The 14,310-nt window shown below is 38.3% G+C and overlaps 1 long non-coding RNA gene across 1 annotated transcript; it reads right to left on the bottom strand.

The window, feature by feature from the left end:
* Window positions 1–7,721: 7,721 nt before the first annotated feature.
* On the bottom strand, window positions 7,722–8,393 carry LOC131230904 (uncharacterized). Its single transcript, XR_009164131.1, has 2 exons — window positions 8,069–8,393; window positions 7,722–7,927 (listed from the first exon to the last, which is right to left on the bottom strand). It is a non-coding gene; the product is annotated as an uncharacterized LOC131230904 (long non-coding RNA).
* Between the last annotated feature and the right edge of the window lie 5,917 nt (window positions 8,394–14,310).

Raw genomic sequence — 14,310 nt, 5'->3', positions numbered from 1 at the left:
ACTTTTTGGGTGTTAGTTCGATGCCACCCACCCTGCTTCAATGCCATCGAAGGATAAGTTCGATGACAAAGAAGGGCGTTCGATGCCATTGAACTGGTCAGCACAGATTTTCGCAGAGTTGTGAATTTGCGGGATTTGTTTCCTTTTTTATTGGGTTTCCTCCAAAGGCTATATATTGGAGTGCAATCGGAATTGGGATGGGATGCAAGTGTTCTAGGGTTTCCAAATCATCCAAGGGTTTCAAATGGGTGTAGCAAGGGTGAGATTCGAGGTTATATGAATCGGTAAGCTCTATACTTTGTAATTATGTTTCCATAGTGATCATCTGTCACTTTGTGTCGTGGTTTTTTTCCCGAAAGGGTTTTTCCATGTTAAATCATTATGTTCTTCTCCCTTTTACTTGGTGCTTTTGGATTGCTATCCTTGATTCAACTCAGTGTGCTTCCGCAGTTCCCCTAACACAATCTTTAGATATTTAGGGGTCATTTGGATGATAGTAAATGAGACAAGTAGTAAATGATTTACTAGTAAATCATTTACTACCTATGTTTGGATGCTCTAATTTATTAGTAAATTATTTACTACTTGTAAATGATTTACTAGCAAAGCCCCGTTCTCATTTACCAATGAGGAGATGGCAACGGCTCTATTTTTACTTTTATTTTTTTGAATGAATGCCTATAAAGCATATTTCAGGTAATCCAAACACAGTAGATGATTTACTAGTAAATCATTTATAACTTAAAGCCAAATAGATAGGCTGTAAATCATTTACAACCTTTAAGTGATTTACTAATAAATCATTTATAACGTAGACCATGGCACCGAGATGGTAAGCTTTATAAAATCTCTTTTATCAGTTTTTTTTTTTTTTCCTTCTTTTGTTTTTTTTTGGTTTTTTTGTTAAATCTGTTGGCTTTGGAGCTTTTAAGTTATCGTCTTCAGGTTATTGCTTTCACCATAGCGAGAAATTGCAGAAGAAATGGTTGGAGGGACAGTCGAACTTTGGTGGAATTTCATGAATGTGTTTGGTAGTCTCTGTTTTAGATATGGCATTCAAAGGCAAGTGTGTTTTTTTTTTTTTTTGGCTAGAAATTGGGGCCCTGCTGTGGTTGGTGGATGCCCAAGTAGTCTTTGGGATTGGAAAGACCCCATCTGTTTGAGCCAATCGCCAATTTTCTTTGGATTGTGGGTCTGTTGCCTTATTAATTGTGTCTATATGCAGGCACTGGTTGGATTGGAACTTGAGGATTGTGGGTCTGTTGCCTTATTAATTGTGTCTATATGCAGGCACTGGTTGGATTGGAATAGGATCTTCCGATATGGGAGATTTTTGGGCCCTAACGGATTGGTGGACCATGGAAAGATGGGTCCCACGTTTAGCACATTTAAAGTGGAGCAAGATCTTATAATTTATTACACGGGAAATTTTATTGGAGTTTATTTCATACTCTGGCCAAGCATGACGCTTGATATGCAGGTGCGAGAAATTATAACCTCATAATTAAGTCCCAAAACAGGATTCTTTGAACAATCCTAACCCGGAATCATTGGTTTCGTGTTGTTGAAATTAGACGATTGCATTCTGTATTTTCAGCCATCCAATAGATGTTGGTTAGATAATAAAAATCGGTAATTTTTTATTTATGATATATACTGGGTGGGACCCAAGATATAGGCAGTTTAGTTTGAATTACTTGCATGCCAAAGTTTGCAATTTGCAAGTGATTGCTACTGCGTATCATCTATCACACAGCCAGAGAATAAATTTATTTATTTTAATTTTTTTCGTCCTGAAATTTTTGTGGGTTTGAAGGGGTATTTGTGCGACTAGCCATGACAACCGTCCATTTAGCTCGTCCAGCGCCCATCCAAGCTATTGATTTGATGATGGCCTCTAAAATCTCCCATACTGAAAGATCATACCTGCCCCGTCCTTTATTCCACTAAATGTGGGTTATTGGTGTATCTCTTCTTAACCATCAATCTGTGTGGTAAGATTGAAATATAAGATCTTCTAATATGGAATTTTTGGTATATTTTATACCAATCAGATCGACGGTTTGGATTGCCCAAACCATGTTTCCCAAATGTGTGGAATCTTGTACATCAGAAAGTGTAACTCTCATAGATGAATATAAAAGCTTGTAAAAAAACAAATTTGTAAATCTCACCAATCAAATGTCAGTTACATGTATTTATTCACATCAACAACAATCTCACTAAAGAAAGAGAAGCACAAGTGCCAATCTGCTTTCCAAACTTTCCATCAGGTGGGCCATACTGTCATATTTCTTCTTTCTAAACACCTCTCTCATTCACTGCTCAGGTGGGCCTTTGTGTACAAATCAAATGGACGGATTAAAATAAATAAAAGGAAATTTCAGCTGTGTGGCCCACCTGAGAAGTTAAACGGCCGGATGTCTGGTCCAAAATATCAAGTATGTCCCACTTATAGAAAGCTCAAATCTAACATACACTTGTACCTTTATGTTTATAAGACGATGAAAAACAAAGAGAAATGAAGCTAACCGGTCGTCGTTAACAACAACGATGATAAACGGCCACGATTCTCCGCCCTCGCGGCTGCACGCAGATTAGCACAAGGACTAGAGCAATGACCACTGCGACCATGAATCCCATGAGATTGATGCCATCGTCGGATTCAGCGCAGCAAATCTTCCCCATTACAAAACCAAATTAAGTTTCTTGAATTGGGTTTTGGTTTTGGTTTTGTGAGTGTTTTTGTAGGCAAACAAGATTCAAGGTTGACTTAGGAATTATAAAATGGAAAGGACACTATAAAGAAATCCAATATGGTGAAGATAGAAATTATTTAAGTTGGATTCTCTGTAGAGAAATCCAATACAATGAAGACAGAAATTATTGGAGTATGGTTGGTTGGATTGATCTCTGTTCATGTGGGGTCCAATGGGCCCACCTTTGGTGAAGGTAGATCATTGGGTTGGATAGATCCATCATGGATTTCACATGGCCCAATATCATCTTCCTGTTTTGATTATTGCAGTCAAGATGCACTTTAGTCATCCATGTTGTCCTTTTCACGCCATAATAACTTTCACGCTGGTTGATGTTACCCTTTCAAGTCGTGATCTTGATTGGATACCAATTGTTAATAATCTAATCAATATGTTAAAAGCCACGTAACGGGTAGAATGCATCAAGCTAGGCTCTTTAAACCATGAGGATCGTAAGAGATCCTTCTGACGCAAGGTCGAGCATCATCTTCCTCTAGGGTAACCATTCTGAATCCACTTAAGCTTCTTTGAACTCCTCGTAAAGATATCTCAAATCCATGAGGAGAGATAGAAAATAGAAAATAATTCTAATAAAATTCATAATAATTTGATTTATCATGAAAAAATAACTTACAATCTCTTAAATAATAACATAAACCCTAGAAAGAAGTTTCGGAATTAAACTATAATTAAAACTCCTAGAAATCATGACTAACTATTTATAGACGGTCGTAATTCCTACAAGTGCACATGGTTTTCGGCCAAAAATAGTAAGTGTCCTATTTGGCTCAACTACGTGATTATCCTAATTGTTCTAAGCACTTTTCATGTTTTACGCAACTCCTAAAGCCCAATGGATGAAGAGATATACTCAAACTAAAGCTTACTATAAATAGTAAAAAATGAAATTAAAACAAAAATTCAACCGTCGATCTGAAGATATTTTGCAAATTCGGCATGTGCAACCCGGCATGGCAAGGTTGGGTGGATAAAGTAGCTCGTCCTACCCCAAAATCATATATGGAACGTAGGATGACTCATTCCAATTTGCTAGATACATCCGTTTTTTATTCCGACAGTCCGAACCACCTCCATCTCTGGTCCATCTTGACCACGAAATTATCTGCGACCAGCTCTACATCACCTTCTCCCCAACGGTTGCGCCATTTAGCCCCCACACGTGTGTACACATAGTGCACACATTGTACAAAGGAAGTGCATGGTTTTAGCCATCCATTTATTTTGTACATTGTGTCTCACCTGACGTTTGAACTGGACTGTTTTTTGGGGCCAAGAAATATCCATGGATGTCCCACCTGATGGACGGCTTGGATTTCCCACGTGTATGCAACTCTGGCATGTGGGGGATTTATAGTGATACTTGTGGGAGGAGAAAAGCTCGTTCAATTTCAATTGCCTTTTTTCTCTCACAAAGATACAAACTGTAGAGGAGGAATTATCTGGTACACGGCCCCGCGTCATTTCGATGGTACACTTGCTTTTAAATTCCAGCAAGTGGAGCCCATAATTCTGTCATCCAAACCATAGATCTGTTGAATCCATCCATGGATGGACGATTCTTAAAATATATATACTGGATAAAAGAATCTCAACCTTTGGAAAAACACAATAACAGTCAACATTCAGCTGAAAAGGTTTACTGCAACTCAAAAAATCCCTATAACAGTTTACTGCAACTGGAATTTTCCAACATTGGAGATTTTTGGTGCATGCTCCATCCACAGTCCTACCTAATACATCAATGCTTTAGATTACCAAAACATAGGCCACTAATTGAAAACCCATCTATACAGTGTAAAGATGGGAAAGTGGCGTGGTGGTTGATTGGCTATGGTGTGTCTTCTAAATTAGGTGAGAGAAATGATTGTTGTTTTGAAAATAGATGTGGTTATGATGGATTGGTTGGTGGAATATCACTTATTTGAGTGGTTGAGTGGACCTCCATCTTTAAGGATTCGGATGCTTGTGTCTTTATCATCTTTTTAAATTTGTACGTAGTTGTTTTCTTTTTGCTCTGTTTTTATTTTTTTTTGTCGTTATTTCAAGGAGTTTTGTTTTTTTTTCGGACTTATCAATAAAGGGAGAGAGAATATATATATATAGAGAGAGAGAGGATATCTATGGTGGTGACTTATCTTCTTCACATGTGGCAATTACGTATGATTATTTAGACCATCTACATTGTGGGGAATATTTATGGGTAGATCATATCTCTAAAATCATACTGATAAACTATTCCTAACCATCCAATTGAAGGCTATCAAATGGATGGTTGAAAGTATGAAGTGTAAATTGCAAGGGCAAAATCAGATTGTTGGTGCCAACTTCTCACTGTAAATTTGGGTTGTGACCCGTCATAGTCAGGTTACATTTGAACGGTCCGGATTGCCTTGTAGGGTTGAAAAGTGTGTCATTGCCATTTTTAAATAGTGCAAAACTATCAATCTATTTTGTGTGCTATCGTGCAGATCAGACTGTACAAACTATCTAGGTATGCATGGTTCAGTATAAATGCAGGCTCATTTGGCATCTATAAATCTAATAGAAGTTTTCAAATAAGAGCCATTCTAATATGTTTATTTTTTTAATTTAATAAATCACTTTATCTGAAAAAGCCTTTATTTAAAATAAAAACATTTGGTAAACCATTTAAATAAGAACTTTTTTTTTAAGATAGTTAATGTCATCTTTAAAAATTATAACTCCACCATAAGAACAATCTAGACAGTTGGTTTGGTGGATCTTATCATGGATCCAGCGAGCCCAAATGAAAAAAGAATGAATGGCTATAATATTCCTGTTTTAAAATATTTAGGCCATCCATCATGTCAAACACTGGATGTGGATCGTCCATCATATGGAACTCACCTTTCAGGTGGACTATCCATCATACAGACTAAACCTTCTAAGTAGGTCGTCCATCATGCAAGGCCCATCATGGATGTGGACCATTTATCATTGGAGGCTGACTTTTGACGCGGACTGTCCATTATGTGGGGCCCACCTTGATGTAAGTCATCTATAACATGTAGGGCCCACTATCAATATGTTAATTGCCCTTTTATGTGGGGCCCTTCAATGTCCACTACCCATTACTTAGAGTTCATATTTGATGCGTCCATCATGTGGGCCCCACACTTTTGAAGTGGGTTGCCTATCATGTGAGGCTCGCTATTGATGTTCACCATCTATCACGTGGGGCATACCTTTTATGTGTATCATCCATCATGTTTGGTCACTTTGGATATGAGTCACCCATCGAGTAAGACCTTGGATGTGGACTATCCATTAGGTGGGGCCCACTTGATGTGAACTATTTATCACGGAATGCCACACTTTGATGTAGACCATCCATCATGTGAGGCGCCCCACTCTGTCCATTATGTGGGCTCACCTTGATCATGTGGATGATTCATTATGTGGAGCGTCACCTTCAATATGGGTCTTTCATCACATGGGTTCGCCTTTGATGTCAATTATTTGTCATGTGGGACCACCTTCAATGTCTACCATTTGTCATGAAAATCCGTAGTGGACTGTCCATAATGTGGGGCTCACTTGTTGTGGATAGTCCATCATGCGCGACCAACCTTTGATATGAACCTTGCATTATGTGGGCCCACCTCGACGTGGCCATTCACCATGTGGGCCCACTTTTAATGTCAACCTTCAGTCGTGTGATCCTGCCTTCAATGTTCATCATCCATCATGTGGGTCCCACTTTGATGTGGACCGTTCATCAAGTGGGGATCACTTGATGTGGATCATCCATCATGTGGGACCCACCTTAGATGTGAACCGTTCATTATGTTGGCCTATGGACAATTCATCCTGTGAGGCCCCACCTTCAATATGAATCATCCATCATGTGGACCACTTTGGAGAGCCGGTAAATAAAAGAGCATGGGTAAGATGGGGCATTACTTAAAAAGCATAAGGACAAATTGTCACTTAAGTCAAATAAGCTCTTAAATAATAATAAAATGACTTTGCTACTATTTTAGAAACTTTTTTGTTAATTTCTTCAAAATTAAGTGTAAAATTAGAACTTTATTAAATAATATAATTTCAAAATAAAAACTTATTTTTTAAGAATAAATAAATAAGCCATTGTTAGTAGAGACTCCAAACGCCGTACAAATTAATAAATATATGCTTTTATAATAATGAAATCATTATATACAACCACATTATGCTAAGCTTACCATGCTACACCATCTTTTACCGCCAACCTGCCAATGTGCACGAAAAAGTGGAACCATAGTGAATATCTCCTGGCACAAAAATAAATCCCATCTACTCATCATTCGGTCCATAATTTTATGTTAAATCATATATCATCCATCCATTCATTTCAATGATGTAGGACAAATGATGAGTGGATGTGCTTGATTTCTCCTCCAGATGATATTCATGACATTTCCAACCATTTGCACGGATCGGATTTCCAATCTATTTGATACATTGGTGGGAGAAATGGTTTAGCAAGGTGAGCTTCACATACTATGGTTGCATGCGATGGTTCCACGAAAATACGTGGGCTCTTTCTCCAAAACACTATCTCAGAGTATAACCATCTCTCCAAAATAACACATGCCTCACAGGAAACGCTGGATCCAAGCCATTCAAGAGGTGGGTCCCACCGTGGACATACCCCAACCAAAAGATCAGACCCACCCAACATCAGCACGGCACCCATCCAAGCCATTGATCTGATTATCTCATCCTAAACCTCTCATACTGGAAGATCAAAGCTGCCCCATTTTTATCCTTCTTCTAATAAATGTGGATTATTGGTGTATCTCTTCTTAACCATCCATCTGTAGGCTAAGATTGAAATATAGGATCTTCTAATATGGGATTTTTGGCTATATTTTTACCCATCAGATCAACAGTTTGGATTGACCAAACCATGTTTGTGGAATCTTGTACATCAGAGTGTAAAAACTTGCAAAAACGAAATGTAATTTCACCATTCAAATCTCAGCTACAATGTATTTATTCAACTCAACAACAATCTTACTACAGAAAAAGTACATCTGGAGAGAATCACAATTACCAATCTGGTTTCTAAGCTTTCCATCAGGTGGGCCATGTTGTTTTCCTTCTTTCCAAACACAGCTCTGATTTATTCCTCAAGCGGGCATCTGTCCACAAATCAAATAGACACCTTAAAATAAACAAAGGAAGTTTTAGCTATGTTCTATAAATCTGATGTCTAGGCCAAAAGATATAAGTGTCGTCCACTGATAGAAAGTTCAGATCTAACAAAGAGAAATGAAGCTAACCGGTCCCGATCAACAACAACGAACGGTCACCATCCTCCGGCGCGGCGGCTGCAAGCAGATTAGCATAAGGACTAGAGCAATGACCATTGCGACGAGGATTCCCATGAGATCGATGCCGCCGCCGCCATCGTCAGATTCCGAGCAGCAAAGCTTTCCCATTACAAAAACCAAGTTACAAGCTTCCTGAATTGAGTGAGAAAATGGTTTTGGTTTTGGTTTTGGATTCTTTTTGTAGGCAAACAAAGACTCAATGTTGAGATAGGAATTTTATATGAGACTTAAGGTTGGCTGCCCAACCTGATGGACGGCTTGGATTTCCCACGTGTATGCCAATTTGGTACGTGGGAGGTATATATGTAGTGAGACTTGATGGGATAAGAAAGACTTGGTCAGCTTTTAATTGGCTTTTTTCTCTCCACTGAGAGCATCACAAAGATAAACTACATGAAGAAGGAATTATCTGGTACACAGCTCCACATCTTTGTAATGGTACACTTGTTTTTAATTCCAGAAAATGGAGCCCATAGTTCTGTCATCCAAGCCATTGATCTGTTGTATGTCATCATGGATGAATGATTCGTAATTAAATTTATACTGGATAAAAGAATCTTAACCTTTCAAAGTGTGGCCCACAGTTAGTTAGAAGGAAAAACATAATAACTGTCAATATTCAGCTGAAAAAGGTTTCTAATGTAGGTCCACATTCAACTGAAAAAGGTCCTAGCATGGTTTACTGGAATTTTCATATATGGGAGATTTTTGGGGCATGATCTATCCATTGTGGGACTTAATAAACCAATGGTCTAGATTAATCAAAACATAGGGCCACTGCTAAAATTTTAAAACCCATCTATATACAGTGCAAAGATGTAGGATGGGAAGGTGGTGTGGTGTTTGGTGGATGTGGAGTCTCTTTTAAATTATGGGTGAGAGAAATAATGGTTGTTTTGAAAATAGATCTGGGCCTATAGCCTATAGGCCTGGTAGTTTGAAAGATGGAAACGGATTGGCTACTGACCCTCTGTGGGGCCCACCATGTATATGTTTCATCCATACCGTACAACCATTCTTTCAGATAATTTTATGATATGAGCCCAAAAATGAGGTCGATCCAAATCTCAAGTGGACCGCATAGTGTTGATTGAACGCCCACCATTAAAAACTTCTTTGGGGCCACAAAAGTTTTCGAACAAGCTGATTTTTTTTTTCCCTTCATACAAGTCTGTATGACCTAATAAACAGGTTAGATGTCAAATAAACATTACAGTGGGCCCTAAGAGGTTTTTAATGCTGGACATTTAATGACTATTGTTTTCCAATGGTGTGGTCCATCTGATATTTAGATCTATCTAAATTTTGCGATCAAGATCTAAAATTATATTTCAAAATCGATGGACAGCATGGATTAAACAAATACATCATGGTAGGGTCCACATAGCACTGACCATAGCCACCTTGCTGGTGGCAGCGGCACTAACCCAACGGCGTCCAATAAAGATTGCTTATGGAATGGTTGAATAGACCGCTACTTTCAAGGACTTGTACACTTGTGTCTTTATTATTCTTGCCTAATTGTTTTGTTTTTTGCTTTGGATTCTTTCCTGCCTTTATTTTCAGGCAAGGTTGTTATCCTTCCACACACACACACACACACACACATATATATATATATATATACACGAGAAATGCTCACACACAACTAGTTGGACCATTTAAATTGGTCCAACTATCTGTACATTAAATAAATATTTAAAAAAAAAAACCTCTTTTTATTCCTACGTAATGCCTCCTCTCGAGAGAGCACGTGGCATCAAGTTTTATATAGGTACAATGGGAATAAGTGTCATATATCCAATTTATTCATCAAATAAGACATGCTAATTTAATTTTATTGACAAAAAATTGGTAAATGATTCTAATTACTTTTGTTTCACATGCAAGTTGAATATGGAATGTTAGAATAAATTTCTGACCATCCAATTTTCTTGTTGGAGAATATCTTATTATTAATTACAAAAAAATAATATTTTATATATTTCACATACTTATATACTTATAAAGACCCTAAATGTTTAACTGACCGAATTTATTACACATGTGATAGATCACCACAGTGAATCATAAGTGTACAACTTCCCCAAGGGGTCTTGTGGCACCGAAGATATAAAATAATAACCGGGGGTTTCAAATCCCCTTGGTTGTTTGCCAGCACAAAGTAACTAGGGGTTTTTAATCTTCCCTTTGAGGGGGTTTGGAATCCACAGTGAGAGCTTGGATAACATGTGTAACAATAGTTGTAGGTGTAACATATGTGTCACTCTACTCTATCATTCTATTGGGCACATGGCTCACTAATGATGATCAGCACTGTCCAAACATTGTCCATGTAAATCAGCACCGTCCAAACATTGTCCGGCACCAACCAAACATTGTCTATATTAAAAATCTTAAAAATCGTTGGTTAGTCACTCAGACATGATCTTGTGCTTACGGTCCATCCGAGACTTGGAATTTCATCATTTTCAGGCAAAGCATATATTTCAGCGGGCTTATCACAACCATAGTGTCAAAATTTATATATCTCACTAATTAGGGATATTAAAGTTGATTTAGTAATTAAATTAAAGCCCCTGTAAATATACCATGTATAGGTATTTTTGAATTAAAGTTGATTCACACTCACACCGGGAGGATTGCCAATCTGGGGGGTTTCCGATCCCGAGGGTACCCAATCCAGGGTTTCCAAATCCACGATCCCAAACTGGCCCTAGATATTCCATTTTCTTTTAAAACAAGCTTCCTTAATCTCCTTTTTTCTCTCTCTTCATTTAATCCCTCCCTCCTTTATTAAGGATCTCTCTCCCCTGTATTATTAGAAATGAAGCCCAAAGCACCCGGTTGCAACTAGAAGCTAGGCGCGGCCCACTGCGATATTTGTTATAAATCTATCCCGCCCATCAATTTTGCTAGATTATATTAGGACATTGACCCAACAATGATATAGATCCAAAACTCTAGTGGGCCACACGACAAGAAAAGGAAAGGATTGACCTTCCACCATTGAAATATCCATGCAGCAACAAAAGTTTTGGATCTTACTATTTTTATTTTTATTTTTTTATTATAATTTCAATTCATTCTAGTAGGAATGACCCCATGATCGACATGGATGAAAATTATGCATTGGTGTCTGTATGACCTCACGAACATTTTGGATGGAAAATAAACATCATTGTAGGCCTAGGAATGTTTCAATGGTGGGCATTCAATATCCATTGTTTCCTATGGTGTGATCCACTTGAGATTTGAATCTGCTATATTTTTATTAAGTTGCACTAAAATGACATGTAAAAACTGATGGACGGCCTGAATATACAGCATATATGTCATGGTGGGCCATATGGTTTAAGAAACACTCGTGGCATGTGTTGCTCAGGTAACACCTAATCCACTTCTCACTGTTATCAGAGAAATTAACAATTTTATGGAAACAATAATGGTTTGGCGGGCGTACACCCCTTTCAATTTTTGAAATGGCTCACCGTAATGTATTCAATAAATCTACTTCGATCATTAGATGTGTATTGCCATGTTGGGCTCAAAGCCAAAAAACCAAAAGAGCCAAGCTAATCAATGATTTAAGTAGGTCATGCCAATTGAAACAGTTGGAAGAGACATCCAACCTTAATTTTTACAAGGCCCACCGTGATGAGAATGTAAAATCTACTCCAACCATTAGCTGCCACACTAAATGTTAGGTATTGTACCCAAAAATCAGTCTCATAAATAATTAAACTGGGCCATGAGAAAGAGTTTGGAAGGTGGGTTTTCTATCTACACTTGTTCCAATTGTGTGGTTCACGTGAACCAGGGATATAGGGCTGGTCTTTTTGCACCGGTTGTAACATGCAGTGACTCACCTAATGATACGGTGGATTTCACATTAATGCTACAATGGGGCCCACCCAAACAAACAACTTCTTTTAATCAATTATGTGGAAAGATTTATTAACATTAACTGCTCATTAAATGACACAGCTAGTTGGACCAATTTGAATTGTCCAACTAGTTGTGCGTGAGCATCTCTCTCTCTCTTTCTCTCCCATCTATATATATATACACACACACACGCACACACGGAAACGCTCACCTGCGGACATGGACCGTTCAGATTAGACACTCATGACACGTGTGCAAAGGTGCGCACGTGCGTAGGTGCGCAGGGGAGCATGACTCTCTCTCTCTCGTGCGCAGGGGAGCATGACTCTCTCTCTCTCTCTCTCTCTCTCTCTCTCTCTCATATATATAAGTAGATTCCCGTTTAGAAAATGGTGGTGACTTATCCTCTTCACAGTTGGCACCCATTTACAATTATCTGGACCATCTACACTGTGGGAAATATTCATGGGTGGATTATATCTCTAAAATGGCATTGATAAATTAAGCCTAACCATCCAAATGAAGGCTATCAAATGGACGGCTGAAAGTATGAAGTCTAAATTCCAAGGGCAAGATTAGAGTGTTGGTACCAACTTCTCACAATAGATTTGGGTTGTGATCCATCACAGTTAGGTCACATTTGGACGGTCCGGATTGCCTTCTAGGGTTGAAGAGTCTGTCACCACCATTTTTCAATGGTGCAAAACTATCCATCTATTCCGTGTGCGCTGTGGTGCAGATTTGACTATATAAACCATCGAGATCTGCATAATTCAGTATAACTACTAATTAAGAAATCCATGCTATTAGAATAATGGAATCATTACATACAACCATAGTATGCTAAGCTTACCATGCTACAACGCATTTTCCCATTAACTTGTCCACGTGTGCGAAATCAGAGCCGTGGAAAAGGTGGGAACCTTAATGAAGATCATCTGGCAGAAAAATCAGGCGGATCCACTTATGAGATGGTCCACACTTGTATGTTGGATCAGACATCATCCGTCCATTCATTTTGATGTTGTAGGCCAACTGATGAGCGAACGGGCTTGATTTCTGTACTAGGTGATCTTTATGACATTTCCTACCATTTGCACGGGTCAGATTCCCTGTCCATGAGACGCAATGTAGGAAGAAAAGATGTACCAAGGTGCCTAACATCATATAGTTTGCATATAGTTTGCATGAAAATGCGAAGGTTCGATGAAAATACTTGACTCTTTCTCCAACGCAGCCTCTCATATTATATTATTAGAGTCATATAACCTATGATGTTAGTCTTTCGTAGGGTGCATGATGTAATTTCTTGTTAAAGTAGGTCTCCTCATCTCTCCTAAATACACGTGCCTTGGAGGAAACGCTGGATGATCTAAGCCATTCATCAGGTGGGTCCCACCGTGAACATAGACCAACCAAATGATCAGACCCAACCAACATCAGTCCGATTTGTATCTCCCATCTCTTCTCTCATGTGCATGGCACCAGCCATTAACTAGCTGAAATAACTCCAATGCTTTCAAGGCATTTGGATTGAAACAGAAGTTTAAGTATGATATCACTTATCTAGTACAACTGGTATTGGAAACTTTATCCCTAGTTTGTCAGATAAATACCAACTGGTATTGGAAGCCTTATCCCTAGTTTGTCAATATACCGCGATTTACACAATCATCAAGACAAGTGAAGATTAATGGAAACCATATCCATGTTGTGAATTCTGCATTCTATGAACTATACTCATGTTCCAACTCTAAAAATCAAAGATTAGGATCATCACTTAAATTACAATTATGTGATAATAGCTTATGGGAGTAATGAGAATATGGGACAGCTCAAGACAATAACCATTACAGCATGTACACCCATAAGGTGGCGACACAAGCTGGAACCCAATCCATGATAGGCAAAACGAACTCCTCCCTGAAATTAAGTATAGTCGATGGGTAGAAAGAGGTGTGTATGACAGTGTCCTGCGTAGAACCCGGCTAGCGATTTGGGTTGCGAGTTTCATTCCCTTCCCTATGATTTAGGATGCATAGAGGTCTGTGAGTTTGATTTCCTTTCCAATCATTATTTATCCGATGCACATGGTTTGCAGCTTAAAAGAGGCAGAGATACCAAGTAGTTATAATATATATATATATATATATATATATATATATATATATATACACACACACACACATGCCACATGTGCAAATATAAACCTTCAAACACAGCACATACACCACAATCAATCTTCAAATATTGGACGTGTTAAAGGTGCCAACATGTAAATGTAAGCATACAGCCAAGCACCT

This window comes from Magnolia sinica, chromosome 17 (assembly GCF_029962835.1).
Source record: "Magnolia sinica isolate HGM2019 chromosome 17, MsV1, whole genome shotgun sequence".
NCBI classification, from domain to species: domain Eukaryota; kingdom Viridiplantae; phylum Streptophyta; class Magnoliopsida; order Magnoliales; family Magnoliaceae; genus Magnolia; species Magnolia sinica.
This window is presented reverse-complemented; position numbering and strand designations above follow the sequence as displayed.